Genomic DNA, 21,436 nt, shown 5'->3' with positions numbered 1-21,436 from the left:
GATATGTTCTGCCTGCTGCTGTCTTGGGTAAAGGCAAGTAAACAACTACCTTTACAATGAAAATTATTTTCTATCTGCTTGCCTTAAAATACCAGCCTAATAATAAAACCAATATTTTAAAATAATCAAGTAACTTGAATGGTTTATTTTTGTCTAGTTTTTTCATATGCCTTTCCTTTAACTGTCCTCTTATCCTTTCTATTGAAAACAATTTTTTAAATAATTGTTACTCATGGCTTTGACTGTAGAGAGGATACTATATCTTTTACTGTATACATGCATATTTTAAAATAAAAAATGCTTATTCTACATGAGAAAAATATATCCACACATGGTATCTGGCCCTAAGTATAATGAATAAATTGCTTTAGTGATATTCAATATCCAACCATTGAGAGTATATCGCATTTTCCTGATTTTAAGCTACAGGGTTTATAGACATAAAGATTCTATCAGATATTTAATAAAGTACTCTCATTTGGACTGCTTTGCAAGCAACTAGTAATCTCTCATAATCCGTATTAATGAGCCATGCATTGTTTATTTCCAAATAATTAATTTTCAATTTAGATTATTCATGGCTATTTTGTTGCAGTGCAATAGCATGCACTATTTCAGCTTCTCTATAATTCTTGTGAACATTTTGTGGCATATAGATTGACAAATCTGTGAACAAGTCATTTGTGCTAAGTAGCCCTTGGGTACCTGAGCGATTCTCTTGCTCTTCTTATCCATAAAATGTTCTGGACTGAGGGACCACATGGCAGCCCTCTTGGAAATAAACACTCTCCTACCTTCTCACCTTTTACTTGTGATTTTGGTATTCAACTTTGGGAGGCAACCTCTCAGTTTACCCAATGTGTATGTAGTCAGCTGTTTCCCGTATCTTTGTTCCATTTCACAGATTGTATTTCTCAATCCCCCACCTAGAATCCTGAAAATCCATGGATAAGTCTGACCTAACCAGTTCTAGGCAAAACTGCTGACACCTAACATCACATGTGTCACTGGTCTTGTAATGAATTTGTAGTAAATTGCCCTGGTTTCCATGTGAAGTGGTTGTTGTTGTTTTAGTACATGTTTATAGTACATGCAGTTTACAATCATCTTGGGGAGTGGGTACATGTACATACTACAGTTTATTTCTTTTAATTCCTCTCCTTTCTCCCTTCCCCCTCCTCTTTTAGTTCCCCTTTCCCCATTTTCCACTCTTGTTAATCTTAGCTCATGTTTACAGAGACTAGGCCTCTCTGCCTTTCTCTCTGGAGATATAAGTCTCCTGCTTGGTTACCATTTGGTACTTTAGATCCTTTGGGCTTATCCATTCCTGGGGTAAAGTGAGGAATTGCAATCCTACCTTTTTTTTTTTTTTTTTCCAGTACTAGGGATTGAACTCAGGACCCTCCACTTACCAGGCAAGCACTTATTTTACTGAGCTATCTCCCCAGCCCTGTAATCTTGTCTTGAAATGCTAAGTTTGCCACCTGCAGGTAGGTTGCGGGATGTCTCACTCCTTCCTTGATGGGGTTGATGAAAGTGTCCCTCTTAATACCCTTCTATTGACCTTTCAACATTGTTCTCTACTTCCTGAAATGTATATATCTTGACTCCTAGTAGCAAGTCCTACTTCAACATTATAGTCAAACTTAGCTCTAAGTCTCGTTTCTTTTTTTTTTTTTAATTTGTGTGTGTGTGTGTGTGTGTGTGTGTGTGTGGCCAGCTCAGCCCACCAGGGGGCGGGGCTGGCTGGCATGTGGTGCTGGGGGATTGAACCGCAGTCCCTGAGCTTTGCTAAGCTTGTTCTAAGTAGGTGCTTTAGGCCACTGAGCCATCTCACCAGCCCTAAGTCTCGTTTCTTCCAATGTTACCCAAAACCTAATTTGCTGCATGTCTGCTGTTGTATGAAAAAAAAGAAAAAAATGCCAGTTAAGTGAGACATCTCTGAGCTATGCTTGGTAGTTTCTTCCCTCTCATTGCAGGTATTTCTATAGAAAGTGTGTCAATAATTCAAGTGGTTTCATACCCAAATTTGCTAAGTTTCAGGCAAAGATACAGATACTTAATTCATGTCCCAGGAATTTAGGTAGGTAAAGCTGACTTAAAAATCGTTTAAATGCCCCAATGGTTTTTCCTTATGCTGATCATCTATAGCAGTGGTAGTGAACCTATGACACACATGATGCAAGGAGCAGGCAGAACCCTCTCTGTTGGCACTTGAGCCAAGTTGCCCTAGCATTGCCCTAGTGACTAAGCAGCTGATGACAGTACATGTGGGGGGGGGGCATGCACAAGCTCCAAAAGTAGTAGTGGCACCAGGAAATGCCATTATGGGTAGTGTGGGCCTTGGTAACTCTACAAGGTTTTACCAGCACTGATCTACAGGAAACCTGTTGAAGACTCTCAGCAACTGCTTATTGCTTTTCATTTGATTACATGTTATCTCAAACTCATGCACCTATCCTATTGTTTAAGGTTCCCAACTTTGTCACTGAGTCGACCATTGCTTTAAAAGGGGAACCTCACTGAAGGAAATAACATTTTCTACAACTTAGTATGTTTGTAGAGGTCAGCTTACCATCACTGTGACCAAAATATCTGAGGAAAACAAAAGTAATTTAAAGGAAGAAAGGTTCTCTTTGGCCAGGATTACAGAGGTTTCAGCCCTGATTGGCCTGCTCCAAGGCAGGCACCTCAAGGCAACAGGGAAGGAAACTGGGAGGCTGCTGCTCTCCTGGCCATCAGGAAGCAGAAAGAGAGGGAGGAGCCAACCATAAGCATGCTTCTCTCTCAGCCTAGAGGAACAACCAGCTATGAGCTCATCCATGAATTAGTGCAGCTGATGAGGTAATCACCTTCCAAAGCTCCACCTCTAAACACAGGTATCTTTGCAGAGACATTTTGACCTAGACTATCACAGTGCTCACTAACTTAAACAATACCATTGACAACCCATAAGTTTTAACCCATAATTTTTTTCAGTAAATGCAGATTTTCTTTTGTTTCAGGTTATTTTATTAACATGATTGGCATGTAATTAGCCATACACATTTAATACCATGACTGAAACTATAATGACCATCAAGATCATAAGCCTATCCATTTCATCCAAAAGTTTTCTTCTGGCAACTGATTTTATTTGTTAAACTGTGCATGCATTAGGAGAACTTAATAGAAGAGCTATTATCTCTGTCAAATTTTAGTATGCATTATTATTGGGAGCTAGAGGCAGTGTACATGCAGAGCTCCTGAATTTACCCTGCACAACTAGAGCTTTTTGTTGAAGCTCTAATACTCTTAAATTTTCTCATCTTATCCAGCTACAAAAGTGATTAATTAGGCAATAAGAATTACTTTTTAAATTTTGGTGTGATTATGTTATTCTATCATTTTAGTAGAAACATTTCTGAAGAGTGCATAAAGAATACCTTACTTACCTTTAACAGAACTTGTAAAAAAGAAAAAGCATTCAATAATTTTGTTTCTTTTAAAATATTTTCATAATACAAATGCATTAAGTTCTCCACTTATGAACACTTGAGCCATGAAACTCCACAGACATGCACAGACCTTTCAGTAGAATATTCATAGCCGCAAACACATCTCAGAAGTAGCTCACATACCTGCCAACGTCACAGTTTTGCTGCTGCTGTGTGCTGACTGCATACATGTGGTGCACTGGTGTATGATGGTACAGCATAGGCAGGCACTTACAGTACCTTTGAGTGTTTGGTTCTTTTATGCTTTACATTGTCTACTTGTGTGAAAGACATAGAAGACTCACTTTGTTGGGCTTACCAGCAAGTCCAACTTAAGAACATTCTCCCAGAATCATACTCCTTTGTAAGCCAGGGACTTACTATAAACAGATAGAATTTCCATTATGTCACCTTTCAATTTGACTTCCATGTTTCACTGAATCATATCCAGGATACTCCTTTCCAATCCAAGAAATTATAATAGAAATATTATGCCTTGCATTAGACATTTGACTAAAATATCTCTGATCACCAGAGTCACACTTCAGGTAGTCCTGCATTTATTTCAGATGTCTGCTACTTTTCTTCATTATAATTTCTTTCAAATAAAACAACTTACAACATTATTAGAAAGCAATAGATTGGGGATTATGTGTTTAGTTTAATCAACATGGAAAATTAACTTAATGCCTATAATACATCATCTGGATTCAGTTTCATTTTAGATGAAAGACTAAAATTTTTTTCACTTCATTAAGAATGATAGGACTTCTTCACCTTTTATTTATGTTTAATTTCAAATGAATTATTATTTTGTATAGTAAGTACTAGTCTTCAATTCCACACTACCTTATGTTTCTATTTCACATTCACAGTCTGTTCTATGTTTGTCAAAACTATGAATTCTACTATATCTATGCTTTGGATTAAAAAGAAATCAACCTATATTTTACTAATTATATTAGGACTAAAACAACATCTGTTTGTTACTTTTTAAAACAAGGAAAACATTGATTTTTCCTTCCAATTTACTGTCAACTTTTAATTGCATAAATTGCCTGGTTGAAATGATACATAATGTTTCATACTATTTATCTACTACCAAAACTTTCTATTTGCTTTGCTTTCTATAAAATTGAAGTTATAATTGCAATTATTTAAATATTTTAATATGCAAAGTAGTAATTAAATTAACAAATTCTAATTAATTCAAAATTTAATGTTTTTCTAATTTTAATAGACTTAAAAGCACTATTAAAAGAAATGAAAGTTTATTGAAAAAAGTAACAATAAGATAAAAATTCTCTGTAACTACAGAAAAAAATGTTATTAATGATTTTCCCTTCAGACATTTGTACATATAAATGCAGAGAGTTTTCCTCAAGATCCTGAGACATTTCACTTTTCTGGTTATAAGGCAGCTTGCTATCACTAACAATGAATCATGGATTATTTTTCATATCACTGTATATCTTTACATTTCAAATATATATATATATATGCATATATAATTCATGTACATTTCAAGTTGAATCACAGTATGTATTTATATACATGTTATTCAAAGAATAATAAATTTATGTGGGTATCTTGACAGGTTCTCATTCTGTTTTTTGCTGTTATCACCAATAATGTCATAAATATCCTTATTTTTTGCATGTGAGTTTAATTAGTTCCTGTAGCAGTATAACAGAAATTTATCAATTTAATTCCTTATGTGACTCTTCAGGCTGTACATTCATGAAACTGGTCCTGACTTTACCATTTTCCATGTGCATTAGCCTTTCAAATTTGATTTCTCGCTATTTTTATGAGTGCTTTCACCAATTGAAAAATTCTACTAGATCTTTCTTATTAATTTGTGAAGACATTTTTATATAGCTTCACACAAACTACAGAAACCTTTATCTAATTTTAATTACATATATATAGAAGCGCTTTTAGTTTACATTTAAAGTACATTTAAATATTTAATCTACTTATTAAATATCACCTAATCTACTTGATATATTTTACTTGAGGTCAGATACTGCTTTTTTTATTTCTTTATTTTTTAGCAGAACCGGGGATTGAACTCAGGACCTTGCACTTGCCAGGCCAGTGCTTACTCAACTGAGTCATCTCCCTGGCCCCATAGTGTTTTCTTTAAACTGATTATTCAATTGAACTGCGAATTTTTATTTTGTAATCTATCTTTTACTCCATCGATTAGAAATGCCACACTTTTCATATGCTCATAGGAATGGAAAAATCTCTCTACTCTATTTCTAGGTTCATTTATTTAAGTGATTGATATTTCCCCTAAAGCCATATTTTACTACTCTAGCTCTATGATTATACTTATTCTTCATCCTTCAGAATTTTTCTTGACTTTTTCTTACCAGCTAATTTTCTGATCTGCAATCTTAATTGGTTCACCAAGTTATCAAGTAGAATCCTGCTTTGATTGCAAAATTAATGAATATGTTGATTTGGCTAGATAAATTGATGTCTTTTCACATTAAACTTTTACGCTGAAAAACAAAGCATGACTCTCTATTTATCTTTCTTTTTTATGTCCCTTAATAGCAATAGTGTTGTTCACCTAAATCCTGAACATTTTCATTTATTTTGCCTTTTGACTTTTTGAAAAAAAAAATCTGGAAAATTTGCACAACAATTTTGTTATTGTTCACCATTTATTCTCTTATTTATTTATTTATTTATTTATTTTCATTTGTGTATTTGGTACAAGGTCTCACTATGCAGATTGGACTCATGGTGATTCTTCAGTTTTCAGCCTCCCTGGTGCTAGGATTACAGGTGCACACCACCATTTTTATTATTATTTATTTATTTATTCATTTTTCATGTTCATTCTCATCTGAAGATTTACTTTCCTTCTCTCCCCATTCTGCCTTGCGGCTAAGGGATAGGTCTTCTGTGGCCTCAATCCATAGGTTTTGTGTGGATTTCCTTTTTCCTGGGTTTTGATAATGGAAGACATCAACAAAAAAGTGGAGCCTAGAGAAGTGAGGCTTAGTAAAATTATGCATTGGTCCAAAACAAAGGATATTTTTTTAGTATTGTGTCAGCCTACAGGAGATATTTTTAACTTACCAAAAATATTACTGTGTACTCCAATAATTTATTTAGATGCTCCTTAAGATTTCTGTTAACCTATTTGGTCATTCTCTTGGATTATAAATTGAAGGTCTGATACAGTATCAAGTTTTATTGTTTACAATTGTTTAGCTGCCTAAAGCAACAACCTGTTATGTTAGACTGCCAGAGCAAAAGGATTTTTACTATTAAAATTACTTCCTAATGTACTGAAGCTATTATCTATTACAATAAGAGGCTGTTTTCCCTTCCCCTGTATCTCCTCACCTATAGATATTTATTGATAAATCTGAGAAATTTGAGTATTCTGTTGTACCCAAGGTCTTCACACTCTCTTGTATAATAAAGCTGTCTTCTCTTAACCAACTGCCAAATCAGAGATTCATCGTCTAGGCTACAGTCATGGACACTTGCCACCACTTACTGCGGCAGTGAGCAAGGTCTCCAGCATAGTACACATATTCAGCTCAAAATTCTAAAACTAAGAGCAATTAATGGAAGTTTACATGCTTTGAACTAAGAATTTTACCTTATATCTCTTGCTTCCAGAGTTCTTGTATATTTTCTTTTGATAAGATATGCGCTCCTTAAAGACACTGTTCTTCCTTCTCAAATAAGTCTATTTTTCAAAGATAACATTCAAGAAGTTGTATTTTATCCTGTTAGAAAAACACACTGTTTCACAATTTTTTTTTCACATTGTGATTTCTCCTTTTTGAATATAGAGAGGTCATTTATGGCCTGGATTTTGCACAAATAACACATGCAAATAGGAATCCTTGATGTTTTTACTAACTTCTGAGTATAGTTTTTTAGATTATTTTTCTAATGTTTTAAACTGTAAAAAAAGTTTAAATTTGTAGTCTATCATTCCAATAAGAATTGAAAGGGAGTTGGGGCATGAGCAGGACTAGAGGGACAACTTAATCTGTACATTATTTCCTCTCAATAGTTCATAAGATCAGTATTTGGAGGACCAGTTCTGTGCATCTATTTTCCATTTGCCATAGCCTTTAGTCCAGGTATCCAGTTGAATCTCTAGAATTTCTGCCTAGATAATAAGGAAAAATCATAGTAGATAAAAAAGAAAGTCACCCGCTTGCTCAGTGGTTCTTTAAGAGCTTCCTTTTTTATTTTCCAGTGTAGATAATTCTAAATGCTGCCTTTCAGAGAACATAAAGGATTTTAACAGAGATGTCCCTAGCTGCCTCTGTGCTATTTGTGACTGATTTTTAATCTCTTCATGTTGGAAATCATGAAGTACTAGAATTTCCTAGTTATTTTATTGTCCTCTTCTCTGAGGTTAAAGCAATGAATGTTTACTTGCTTTCTTCCAGGTAAGCTACTTCAAGTCAGAACTGACTAACCATAGCCCGATGCTTAGCAAATTTTTAAAACTTTTCGTATTTCTTTGTACATTCTAGTTATTAATTACTAGGTAATTTAGTGTATTGGGTTTGCAAAGGTATTGATTATACCAATGCTCAAATTATTTACTTTTCTGGAAGCCAGCACGAACAACTTGTCATTCACAAACATAAATGCTCATTTTTTTTTTTTGTCTGAAGTACTTAAAAGAGTTTTAACTATCATGATGTATGGTACATGTAATCTTTATTAAAACTAGATGCAGGCATTCACTAATATTTTATTTTTTGATCTATATTTCCTATATTAGATTTCATTAATCTTGTGGCATAAATTATCTCTGCATTATGTATGACTCTCAGATATGATTCCCTACTTTTATATTTTCTATAGGCATTGGATCAACCATTCACAGGATTGGCTGCTGCTACCCTGAATATTCTGCTCTATTAAATCAAAGCAATGTATCCAAAAACTGAGTTTATCATCTTATATTTTCTCAAATGACTTTTATTCATTCTTACATTTGTTTGTTCACTCATTTATTGTTCTACTTATTGAATCAATAAATCTCTTTGATTAGTTCTTGTTCCTGAGGGTAATCAATGCAAATGGGAGCTAAAGCAATTACCCTGAGGAATTTTGCCCAGAATTACATAAAACACAGACATACAGAAAGCAAACATATATACACTGTGATAAGGGCCAAGAAATGGTGAGTTTAGGAGTGGATGTAAGAACCTTGTGGGGAACTAATCTCAATGTAAGTGTCAGGAAAACTTGTTAAAATAAATAATGCCTAATGTGAGTGCTCAAGTTCATGGGGTAAGTGGCCTTGTAAAGAGAGAATCAAAAAATACTCCACATAGAGAGAACTTTAATATGGAAGTAAAAAAGGACATGTCATATAACGAAGCCTAAGAATTGAATATCCACATCTACAGTGACATGGATGTTCAGTAGTGAGTTTTGAGACCAAAAGCTAGTCAGTATCCAAATCCTTATGAACAACTTAAGTTATAGAGTTTGATTTTATCCTAAGGGACAGAGAAAGTATCAGAGGGTCATAAAGATTGAAATTACAGGCAAATTTATCTCTCAGAAAGATCATTTTCCTGTAGTGTTTGAGATAGACTGAAAGAACAAAGACATGAAAAAATCAATTAAAGTTGAATGAGAAATGGCAGTCTTTAATTGGAATAGTGTCCTAGTGCATTTTTGTTGCTATAACAAAATACCCAAGGTTGCATACTTTATGAAGGCATTTGTTTGGCTTATAGCTTTGTAGGCTGATTATCCTGTTTGTGTGGCTCTCTTTTTATCACGTCACTACAGTCATTCTTGTTATATGACAAGAAAGTTTAGAAGCAAAAAGGAAATTAGAGGGGTACTGAAGAGGCTGAGTTTATTAGGGCATGGTCACTGTATAACAAACAGTTCTCTTGATAACTAAATAATGGATAAAAATAAGTATTAATTCCTCTGAAGGATGGTACTTACCCCCATTACCAGAATGCAATAGGCCCCATCTCTTAAGGTTCTTACCACCTCTCCACATTGCTATGGAAACACAGTTAGTTTGAAAGATTTAATGATTTCTTTGATGGGGCCTGTGATGGAAAAAAACAAAGATTTGTCTCTGGAAATGGGATATATGATAGTATTTTCCTTTGAGCTGTTGAACAGAAAAAGAGGTACAAGATAGGGAAGAAAATTGAGCTTAATTTCAACATAGCGGAACAACTACCCCATTGTACTACTAATTCCTATTAGTTCATGAGTATATTGTTTGATCAATTTTACATGTCCATGTCTTATAATCTGAACAACTCTTTTGAAGATAACAATATTCAATATAATGACCATTGTTAGTTTTCTATTATCTTGTTGTGAAAGAAGAAGATGAAGAAGAAGACGACAATGACAGCGACGATGAAGCAGCAGCAGCAGCAGCACCCCCACCACTACCCCCACCACCACCTCCACCCCCCCCCCAACTACCAGGGGCAACAGGAGAACCTGAACTGCAAAATGTGATTTGTCAATCCTTATGATTCTGGTGGTATTGATTCAGTGAAAATGAATAGATTGCAATAGTGATGATACAACATAAGGAGGACCTATATAGAAGGATCTTATTTAAGTGCTAGGCCAAAAATAAAACATTCAAAAGAAATTGTAAGGTCATCAGAAAAGTAGCATGGACAATTAGCTAGAACTAATTCTAGCACATTTTCAGTATGTGTGTCCATCAAACATCAAGGGAACATTTTGCATGAATTGTCTAATATCAAATCAGAGAGTGTGGGATCAAGAAAGCCAGAGGAGAAAGTATTTAGGAGGAATGTGGCCAAGAAAAGCTCAATGTGTTATAAATAAAATGTATTCATACTTAGTATACAGGAATGTGTTAGTTACTTTTCTGTTATTTCTGGAACAAAATAACCAACACCCCAAATTAAGAAAGGAAAGATTTATTCAGCTCACAATTTGTGGAGGTTTCAGTCCATACTTCAGCTAGCTCCAAGGAAGAGTGGTACATGGAAGAGTGTAGACATTCATGGTGGCAGAAAACAGGAAAGATCAATGGGTGAAGCAGCAGCTGTGGCAGCTAGCAAGCCTCTCTCCCCTCTTTAGATTGTAATGCAGATTACACACCTCAGCACAAGGGTAGCACCATAATCCCAGCATTGATCAAGAATTAATCACAAACTCTAGAAGCCTACCCCAAAGAATGCATGAGGGTTTGCGGGGACAACTAGACATAAACCATAACATTGTGCCCCTGGACCCCCAAATCTCATGCACATCTATTTTTGCAAAAGGCATTTGAGGTCATCTGTAAGAGTTTCCAAAGTTCTAACAGTTTCAGCATTGCTGAAAAGTGCAAGTCTATTTCAAGATCTAGGCAAACTCTTACCTGTGTGTTCCTGTACAAATGAAAAGCTAAACACTTCCAACATTCAATGGCACAAGAGAAACATCACCATTCCAAAAGTTACAAAGAACAGGATACAAAGCAAGTCCAAAATTCAGACACCCACATTAAGTCCTATAGTTCCATGTGAAATGTCCAAAGCAATCTGTAGCAAACTGTGAGCTCCATGGGGCTCTATTTCTATGGCACTTGTGCTGGTTGTAACTCCCATGGCTTCTCTCTTAGCCCTGCTTTGCTCCCTTCTATCACCTTTTCTAAGATGATGCTCATGCCTGGAATTTCCAAACTTCTGGGGTTTCCACTGCACGTTAGGTTTTTCACTCTTTGCTTCACATACTCTTCTCTTAGGGGCCCCCTGGCTATTTGCCCAGACCTTCTTCTAAACTCTTGGTGGAAGCCTTCATAACCTCAGAACTCTTGCATTCACCTAAAACCAATGCCATGTGTATGATGCCAACATCTGATGCCAACTGGAGCAGCAGCCAGGCTTTCTTCTCTTTTGGCTGTAGGGGGTCAAGTACCTGGATAACTGAGTACTCTGACCCTGATTCTGAAGAACAAATTCTAATTGCTGGCAGACACACCATTTTGGAACCTGGTGTGTCTGCTGCTGCCATTCTGGAACACGGGGGTCTGTGGCTTTCTCCCCATTTCAAAGTCCCTCATCTTTGCAGTTCTGAGGCTTCAAAGGGCAGGGACATGCCACCTCCTGTGATGCCCTCAGCTCATCCTTTTCATTCTCTTGTTCCTTCTCAGTGATGGAGATACTCTCAACTCTATCATTGTAGTTCACAGCTTTATTGGTGCATCCTTTCTGGCCAAACTCACAGCATTTTAAGTCATCCTGCTGGGTTCTTTGCTCTTGAATCTCAACATAAATCTGACTAAAAGTTCCCAATAATAGCCATGCTATCGTCTCACCATTCAACTGCTTTGAAATTTTTTTTTTGTCAAATTAACCTGTTCACCATGCTTACTCTCAGTCTCAGACAAAGTCTCTGGACACGAGCAAAATTCAGACAAACTCTGTCAATCCATAATTTACACTGTCTGGAGTCCAACAACCAATGTAGTCCTTTTTTGCAGCAGAAACCTCCCCAGCCTGCTGTTTACATGCAAGATTTCTATCAGCCTCCTGGTCTCCTGAGTTCTAACCAGAATCTCCCACACAGAACAGCTGAAGGCGTTCCTGCTCTTCTCTTGTAAGCAACATCTCTGAACTTTTCCTATCTTTTCCCATAAACCATTTCCAAAGGCTTATAATCCACAGTCAGGTATATAGTCATAACAATGACCACACTTTTATGGTCTTAGTTACTTTTCATTCATTGCTGGGACAAAATACCTAACACTGAAGATTAAGGAAGGAAAGGTTTATTTAGCTCACAGATATTGGAGGTTTCAGTCCATAGTCAGTTAACTCCAAGGCAGAGTGGTACAGGGCAGAGGGCAGCCATTTATGGTGGCAGAAAACAGCAAAGGGCAATGGGAGGAGCAGCAGCTGTGGCAACTAGCAAGCCTCTCTCCTCTCTTACATGTGCAGATTACCCATCCCAGGGGAGCATAGCACTCAAACCCATAATCCCAGCATTGGATCAAGAATTAATCACGAACTCTAGAAACTGTGCATGATTGCATGAGGTTTTGGGAAAACAACTAGACACAAACCATAAGGAACAACAGAGCCTTTCAGAAAAACAATTTCTAATGACTTTTTGGGGGCAGTTAATAAGTTATTACAGTAGCATAAGGAAGGAATGGAAAGTGATGAAATGACTATCATACCTAGTGCTAGCAATTCAACTTCTCCAAGTATTTAGAATAAAAAAAAAAAAAACATGGCATCACTTTTGATTATTCTCTCTTACTTGTCCTCTTATGTTAAATTCAGTTACACAATAGCTCTTGCTTCTCTCTGGCTTTTTATCACTTAAGAAAGTTATCTTATTGAATTCCTAACTTATTTTCCTCTACAACTCCAAGATCTGTTTGGGGAAAAATCATCCAAATATTAATTACTGAAGACTCAATTCAAATATTCCTAACTTGAGTAAACTTCTCTAGTAACCTCATATTCAAGCAATCTATTTTTCTTAACTTTTTAAAAACTATTTATACTTTTTAAAATGTTCCTTAAGAATCCCTGCCTTTATCAGTAACCATAGGCATATTCAGTCACTCTTTCTATACTACCAACTTCAGGAGCACAGAAACATTATTTATTTTTATATTGTGTGAAACAAAACATATAAAGAAGCACATTGATTCTGCATAATTTAGGCTACTATATCTTGGTCAAATATACTAAAGTTTTGTGGATACTGTTCCCTCTAAAAAGTAATAATATTAATTAAAATAATTAAGTGATTGTTAATATTCAAGGGGGCATGTTGAATATAAAAAGTAATAGATTTGAAAATTAGAAAATGTAAATAACCACAATACAAAAGATTATTATTTATATTTTCCTGCTACATTCGCAAGAGATGTTGCTAGTAGTATGGACTGTCATTCTACTTAAACATGCAGCAATTTAGCCAATCAGTAGTTCAAAGGTTAATTTCAATTTGGAGGATATAACACCTGTGATGAAATATCTGCCGATTTATTTTGATGAATAATTAAAAAGAACATAGTATTTACTCAGAGACTTTCTTTCTCTATATGTTTATATTATAAAACACGGCAAGTGTACTAGATCAAGTATCTCAGCCTAATTGACCAAAGTAAAACCTTTATTTTTTAATGTAAAAGTAATGTTTGATTATTGTATGAATACAAACTTCTAAAATATGTATATAAATAATGAAATCCTAATTCCCAAAAGTAATACAGAATGCTTGATAATTTCTACACATTTATTCTACTCATACATGTTTTTAATTTTTGCTGTTGCCTCTCTCTCTCTCTCTCTCTCTCTCTCTCTCTCTCTCTCTCTCTCTCCCTTCTCCCTCCCTCCCTCTCTCCTGTGTATCCTTGCATAGTCATATCATATTATTTAGATACTTAGATCTATCATATGCTTAGCAAATTAATGGACCCCCAATGATCTTCATACCCTATAAAACATTACATTTGATTATATTATCTTACAAGAGAAAAACTTTTACATATAAAATTAAGTTTAAAGCTTTTGAGATGGAGTCCTTGTGCTGGAGTTTTAAGGAGGGTCCCCATAGTCTCATGTCCATAAAAATGGAAGAGTATATTGATATTTGTGTCAGTCAATGAGGTATGAGGAGTGATTCTTTTCCATTGTTTTGACAGTACTACATGTCTATGGGATTCCTGTCATTCGGCTAGGGAAAGGAAATTATCCTGGAACCCTCTTTTATCTCTAGGTTTTGGACTGCTATGATATTGGAAAATACTTGGACCAGTGAAATGTGAATTTTCACTTGAGGAACTGACCTGTTTAATTGGGAATTACCTACACTGGGTTTAATCTGGAGTGTGTGTTAGTGCTGAGAAGCACCAAACCACTTGTAGTCACTCAAAGATCAAGTGAATTTACAATACTTCTAACTTGAGTCATGGCCATGCAAGGATGGTTTCTCTGATCAGTGCCACAGTGCATGAATTTACACATGTGAAGTTATACTCATTTTCATGCCATCAGAATGGGAACGGTATTCTGATCTTGGGGTGGGGGTGGTGGTAGCATATGTTAAAAGGATTAGGACATTAGGGAGAAGAGAGCTGCTAAAAGCAGGTAGAGGCTTTTGTGTTTTACCCAGGGGATTTAGAGTCATATCTGAATGTCAAACTGTTATAGGACACTATAACACTAGCTATACTTGAGTAAGTCAAGATGTGATATAAAGGACAATTTAATTAATGGAACTGCAAATGTAATTGAGATTAAAAATTAGTATCTAGTAGAAAAACCATGGAAAAAGCAAACTTAACATGGATATCAAGACATGCTGTAAATCTAACTACACTTTTGTTTATATTTTTTCATTCATTTAGTTTTGTTTGTGCTGTTTTATTGATACTTATGATCTAAAATAAATCCTGATTTTGAGAGAATGATATATGTTTTGTGTCTTATCGGCCATTAAACAAGCCACAGGGGATAGTTTATACTTGAAGATAAGCAGCCTGTGGCATAGGCTTAGGGAATCAGACTACCTCAATCAAAATTTTGAATTTTGAGGAAAGGAGGTAGACAATGCAAGCAGAGTTAAGAAATTATTTATGCTAATGTGCATAATATTGAGAGCTCAGTGCAGCCCGCACACATCAGTGCTTTAATCAGTACCACTGTCTAAGGCTATGTACCCAATGTCCTAGCCTCTTTTGTCTCCTAGACATTGTCATTCCCTAATACTCTTCATGTTTTACTTTATAACTTTTCCTGTTGTGTATTTGTGCTAAGCTTTTCCAGATATAGTTTCTAACAAGAACTTTACAAATTAATGAAGGTATGGAAAATAATTCAATTCTTATGTGACAGGGTCTTGAACAAAGGATAAGATGAGCATGTTATGTCTAAGCTCTAATGAAACTTTTAGGACCACAGGAATGAAAACACAAAATATTCAGGAGACAGAAAGGAAGATCCGCTGAAGTAGAGGCAAGAAAAAGATTGTTGAAGGGATCATCAAATTTCCTAGGTCAAGGGGGAAAAAAGAAAGCTCTCCATTACTAAGACCAGTATTAGTAGTGGTAACAACAACAAGTGGCTGCTGTATTTTTAGTAGCAAGGTAAGATAAATGATTCTGTGGGTATCAGCTGTATAACAATCAATGATATTTTTGTAAAACTAAGGGCTATGATAATTACTGTGTGAAAATAATTCCTCTTTCCTTTTATGATTAATTTTTCTTTGCATTCTTCGTTACTGGTCATCCTTGATATAACACATTTAAAATGCAATTCATATGCAACCCTATTTCCTTCTAGGAATTTATCTGTTAGAACAAAGGCATATAATTTTAGTACTATATTTTTAATTAAAAGAAATAAAAAAATCCGTAAGTGTGTATGGACAGAAAACAGAGAGATAAAAGTAAAAGAGAGAAAGAAACAAGTAGAAAGTAAAAAAAACCAAATTCTGCATTGATTGTTTTTCTTAGATTAGTACAGGTCATAATGCAACATCCTGTGATTTTTATGGTATTAGATACACATATATTTAAGATTTATAAAAGTAGACTTTTCCTGTAAATATTAATGTACTAATTAGCCAGTTACCTTAGACACTTTTCTAATCAGTACTTACAAACCTACCAAATCCCATACTACTTCTATACATAACTTTAAACACATGAGATGCTGAGTGTGGTGATGCACCCCAGTATTTCTAGGACTCAAGAGGCTGAGGCAGGAGGATCGCAGTGAGTTTGAGACCAGCCTACATTACATAGTGAGTCCCTGTCTCAAAATAACACAAAGCAAAGCAAAACAAAACATGAAAAATAGGTAATATTTGGTAGTGGCTATGGCCAGTATAGATATGATAATGTCAAGATAAAGCACTTAAGAATATTACATAGGTGATACAGAACAAAACAGAGTTCCACACCCTACCAGGATGTAGAAAAAAAACAATAATGTACACAAAAACACACTGGGGTGGGGGAAATAGCTCAGTTGTATAAGCGCCTGCTTGGCAAGTACAAGGTCCTGAGTTCGATCCCCAGTACCAATAATAAACAAAAAAATAAAGAGAATACAAAAGAAAAAAAAAACATTAGTAATGATATAAAAAGAAAGAAAGAAAGAAAAAAAAGAAAGAAAGAAAGAAAGAAAGAAAGAAAGAAAGAAAGAAAGAAAGAAAGAAAATGATACAGAACTTCACCAAACAAAACAATAGTTTGGGGCTGGGGAGATGGCTCAGTAGAATAAGTGCTTGCCTAGCAAGTGCAAGGGCCTGAGTTCATTCCCAGTTCCATAAAACAAACAAACAAACAAACAAACAAACAAACACATTAGGGAAAAGCTACATGGAATGAGTGAAAAAAGAATATGGACAATATATCAATGCCAGCTCAATATTCCTGTCCAGTAGCAGAGTATGAACAGAGCAGTCAGTTACAGAACAGGAAATTTACTCTAATCCCAATTTAGTTCATAAACACTGCTGTGCAATGAATCTGACACATAGAGAGATGCAATAAAAATCTACTTACCCTAATTTATTTACAATGGCAGTAATAAACACCCATTTCTTTATGCAAGTGGGCATGCATTAATATACTATAAAATGAAATGCCTTCTCTTTCATTCAACAAAAAATTGTCAATACACCCCATAATATTAGAATAGGAAACAATAATCACCTCAACAGTTGAAGAAAAAATATTAGATCATTAAACAATCACTCCTGGGAAGAATAAATGAATGAATGAATAAATGAAATATTCAGTGACCAGAAATAGGACACTAAAGTAGTAGACTGAAATCCCACAGGGAAAAAAACAAAACAACATTGTATTTAGTGATAAAAGTTGAACAGCATTATAGAAAAATCAGGGATAAGAAATCCATCATTACTTCCATTAAACACTGTGCTGAAGGTCATAATAATGCACAAGAAAAATGATTATGCAATTTAAAAAGTGAAAAGAAAAGTACTATTTACAAGTGCTATTTAGCTCAAAATCTCAGGTTGGCAAAATTTTGAAAAATAAAGCACAGAGCATGCAATTACAATCTAAAATGTCAAATCCAACAATTAGTCCTAAAATATAAAGGCTTTGATCATTAAAACATATCATAAAAAGTGAAAAGACGATCCACAAATTCAGACAAGATATTTCTAATGCTAATTAGTAAGCAAATAGTTAAGTGATGAAAATAAATTATTCCCAAATTAATTTCAAAAAGACAAAGTCCAATAAAAAAAATGGGCCAAATTGAGCGCAGGTCTTTCAGAATCCATAAGAGCTACAGGTACATAAAAATGCAAAATTCAAGAGGCCAGCGCCATAGCTCAGTGGTCTAAAGTGCCTGCTTAGGCAAGCTTAGGCAAGCACAGGAACCACGGTTTGATACCTGTCACCACATGCTGCACCAGCCCCGCCCCCAGGGTGGGCTGTGTTGGCTACACACACCAGAAAAAAAAAAGCAAATTTCCATTAGCAAGAGGGAAAATGCAGATTGAAAGAAAAAAAAGTTATTTCCAGGCAAAACAATCAAAGTTTGACATTAGCAAATGTTACAGATCATGACGTACCACATTAATTGATGTCAAATGGGTTTGTGTAGTGATGAATTTCAAATCATGAATGTGCAGTGAAAAACAGAAGTTTGGTAGGAAAGGAATGGAACAAATACATTTACAAAAAACCATGAAGACTATTTTTTAGGGGGTTGTACACATACAACATCTTAGAAAAGTAAAGAAATGAGAAATACAAAATTCAGCATAACAGCAATAGGAAAGATGTGCTTTGGAGAAGACAATACAGGTATTTTTCTATTTCTTAACATCTGTAATGGATAGTAGGATGTTCTTATTGTTCTTTAAAATGTGCAAATATAAAACTGTATTCATGCATATTAAATTAGTTTTAAAGAATTTGTTGAGCTTCAGAACAGTATTCATGAATATGTTCATACCAATAACGTCTAGCCTGAGTCAATGTGTCCTTGTTACTAGGCAACCCAAACAAAACATAATTCTCTTGGCATTAGAGCTGATGTAAGACGGGAATGCCCAGCTGTAACTTCTACTTCCAAAGTTCTTGATCTTCCATTCATTGTTTTGTTTTTTACTTTATTATTTGTACTAAGTGATTTCAATACAAATATGTCTTTTAATACATTTGCAAATTGCAAATGTCACCTTTATCTGTCTACCTTGGACTTCCAGGAACAGATCCACTTAAAGAAAAGAGGCAAAACGCTGCAGTTTCTCAACTCTGAAAGTAAGGTCTTCCCAGCTGAGCCTCTGAGGTCAACTTCCAACACAGACGAGGGTGACCTCTTGCAGCTTCGACCACCTTCCTCTAGGCCTTCCCACCAGAGGTTCTGGGATGCACAACGGAGAGTACCCGCCCCCGCCCCTCGTGAGCCCCGCCCCCTTGCCAGTCCCGCCCCTCTGGGCCCACCCCCTCGCGAGCGCCTCCCTCAGGTCCCTCTCCCCTTTTGGAAACGGTTTGAGCCAGCGTTTGAGCTTTTGGTTGGCTCGATTCGTGCTCTGCAGCTCTCGGTTTTCTCCGTATTCCGGGTCGCCACGGCTTGGCCAGCCGAGTTCCAGCTGGGGTCCGACTCCCACAGCCTGGCAAGGAGCCGCCGGAACTGGGGTCCCGGTGACATAGCGGCGGCGGCCCGCAGCCCACAGTGCGCCTGCGTGCCAGCCCGCCGGCCAATCAGCTCGCCGCTTTCCCCCCCGCCGCCCTTTGACCCCGCGCCCTTGGTCGGCGGCGGGAAGCGCGGAGCCCCGGGCTGAAGGGGCTGCGGTTCGCCGGGTGAGCGTCGCCGCAGACTTCTCTTTAGGTTATTTTTATAGCCTTTTAAGCGCTACCTGTTTGGGGCGGAGCCACCAGTCCAGTCTGCTGTCCCCGGCGCTCCCCTGGGCGGCAGCGCGACTTTGGGTTCCCTGAGTTTCCCAAGCTCTGCCCGCGTCGGTGCGGCGGCGCTCGGCCTGGGGCGGCTGAGGCGGCCGAGGGAGCCGGGCGCGGGGTCCGGGGAGCCGCTGCCCTCCCCGGTGGCGGGTGTGGCGCAGACCTCGTAGACCGCATCCTTTGCGAAGTCTCAAAGTCCAGCTGCACTGGGCGAGTCGCTTTTGTTTTCAAAAACAAACTGTGGGCAGCCAGGACGGTGTAATACATGACTTTGAAAACACGAGTCGGGGACGATGGTGTGCTGACGTTCAAGTAAGTGGGCGGTATGAAAGGAAAATACGGAATTTGCATGTTGGAAATAGGTTTGTGAATTGTTTTCACGACGGCACGTTACTTTTACCGTCCTGGAGTTGTTGGTAAACACGCAGGTAAAGTAGCGGCGTGCTGTGAGGTTGGTGGATGTTCGGGCTCAGTCTGACGTTTCCAGAGATGTTGCTGTTACTCATTCATGTGCTGTAGTGAGTGTGTGATTACAACCTACAGAAACTGCCTTTTGGGTCACAGTTCATGGATTGGCTAACAGTTATTCATTGTTTTGTAAGGAGGTCCACAGCCTTTCAGTGAAAAGGCAGGTGTATTAACACCCTTTATCCACGTCACCACCATCATTATGGTGATACCCCGAGGAAGACAGGCTGTGAGAGCTACAGCCCAGGTTCTAGAGCCAGACTCTTCGCCCTTGCTGGTTGATTAAAGCTCAGTTGTTTTTAGCCATTTGCTGAATCAGGGACTTTGAAGAAGTCAGTTGTGCAGTTTTATCACTTGTAAACTGTTGTTAAAGACTGCTTCAAACATTGTTGTGAAGATTCAGATGTGTTAATGGGGTTGCACCTAATTTAGTGTGAAGGAAAGGGTGCGTGTGGTACTGTAAAACGAACCTGGGCCAGGAAGAAGTAGTACCATAACTGAATTCTGAACGTTTCAGATGTGTCTTCTTGGATTAATTGTGTTATCTCCAGTGATTTTATACAAAGGAGAATAGAAAAAGCATGAGATAGCTTTATAATTTAACTGATAATTATGAAAGATGGAAACTTTTTGGCTTTTCTTGGTTTCATGAGAACAGAGTTTAATTAGTTTCATGAGAACTAATTAAATTAATTAGTTATTTGCCTTTTTGAGACAGAGTTTCACTATGCAGTTCAGCCTGGCCTTGAATTCACTTTGTAGTGTCGGCAGGCCTTTTTTTTAAAATTTTTTTTTTTTTTTGGCAGAACCAGGGATTGCACTGAAGCCCCTGTGCTTGCCAGGCCAGTGCTTATTCCACTGAGCCATCTCCCCAACCTCAAATTTCTTTTGTATCACACAGCTTCTGGATATCCTAGATCACTTAGCTGGCTGGTGATGTCTAAAAAGTTTTTGTTGGCCTTGAGTAGATATTCAAGTAAAGCAGCTTTTAAAAAGATTAAAAACAAAACTCAGAAATAGGTGCCATAGTTTCATATAGGGCCAAAAGAAGGTTTTATGTGTAACTTTTGAATACAAAATCTATGTTTTGAGAACCTAACTAATCTGCAATAAACTTGTCTCTTTTTTTGTCATTTCATGTGACTTGAAATTTATTTCTTTTGTTAAAACAAAATAAGTAGCTCTTTCAACTGCTCCCTGTAACACCATCAGGTGTTAACAGCATCTGAGGGATCATTGTGGTTTTGCAACTGTTATTTGTAGGAGCAGGAAAGTTTATTAGGGAAAACAATGGGGAATAGAAGTAGCTCCTGAGAGAGAAGAGGGTCCCGAATGAGTTGCTGTTTTGAGCTTTTTAAATTATTATTATTTTTTAAATGTCTTTAAAAATTATAGAATCTTTATAATTCCTTTTGTATATTATAGTCATTGTAGATCCTACACGTACCAAGCATGTATGTAGTTCATTGAATCTCTGTGTACATACTGTTCAAATACCCACCAATGTCAAAAGAAGCCAGAAACTAATTTGAGCTGAACAATTATATGTAGTTACGGATGCAATATG

General features: G+C 36.7%; 1 protein-coding gene across 2 annotated transcripts in view; it reads left to right on the top strand.

Annotated features, from left to right (window-relative positions):
• The first annotated feature begins 18,994 nt into the window (after positions 1-18,994).
• Positions 18,995-21,436, top strand: part of Manea (mannosidase endo-alpha) — a 32,893-nt gene continuing 30,451 nt past the window's right edge. Inside the window, exon 1 of one of the 2 annotated variants that reach the window (XM_023711988.1) lies at positions 18,995-19,305. The gene's annotated coding sequence lies outside the window, so the exon portion shown is untranslated. Of the gene's footprint in view, positions 19,714-21,436 lie in introns of both variants that reach the window. The other variant, XM_004628192.2, reaches the window with a different exon arrangement.

Source organism: Octodon degus, unplaced genomic scaffold, assembly GCF_000260255.1.
Source record: "Octodon degus isolate 3935 unplaced genomic scaffold, OctDeg1.0 scaffold00022, whole genome shotgun sequence".
NCBI classification, from domain to species: Eukaryota; Metazoa; Chordata; class Mammalia; order Rodentia; family Octodontidae; genus Octodon; species Octodon degus.
This window is presented reverse-complemented; position numbering and strand designations above follow the sequence as displayed.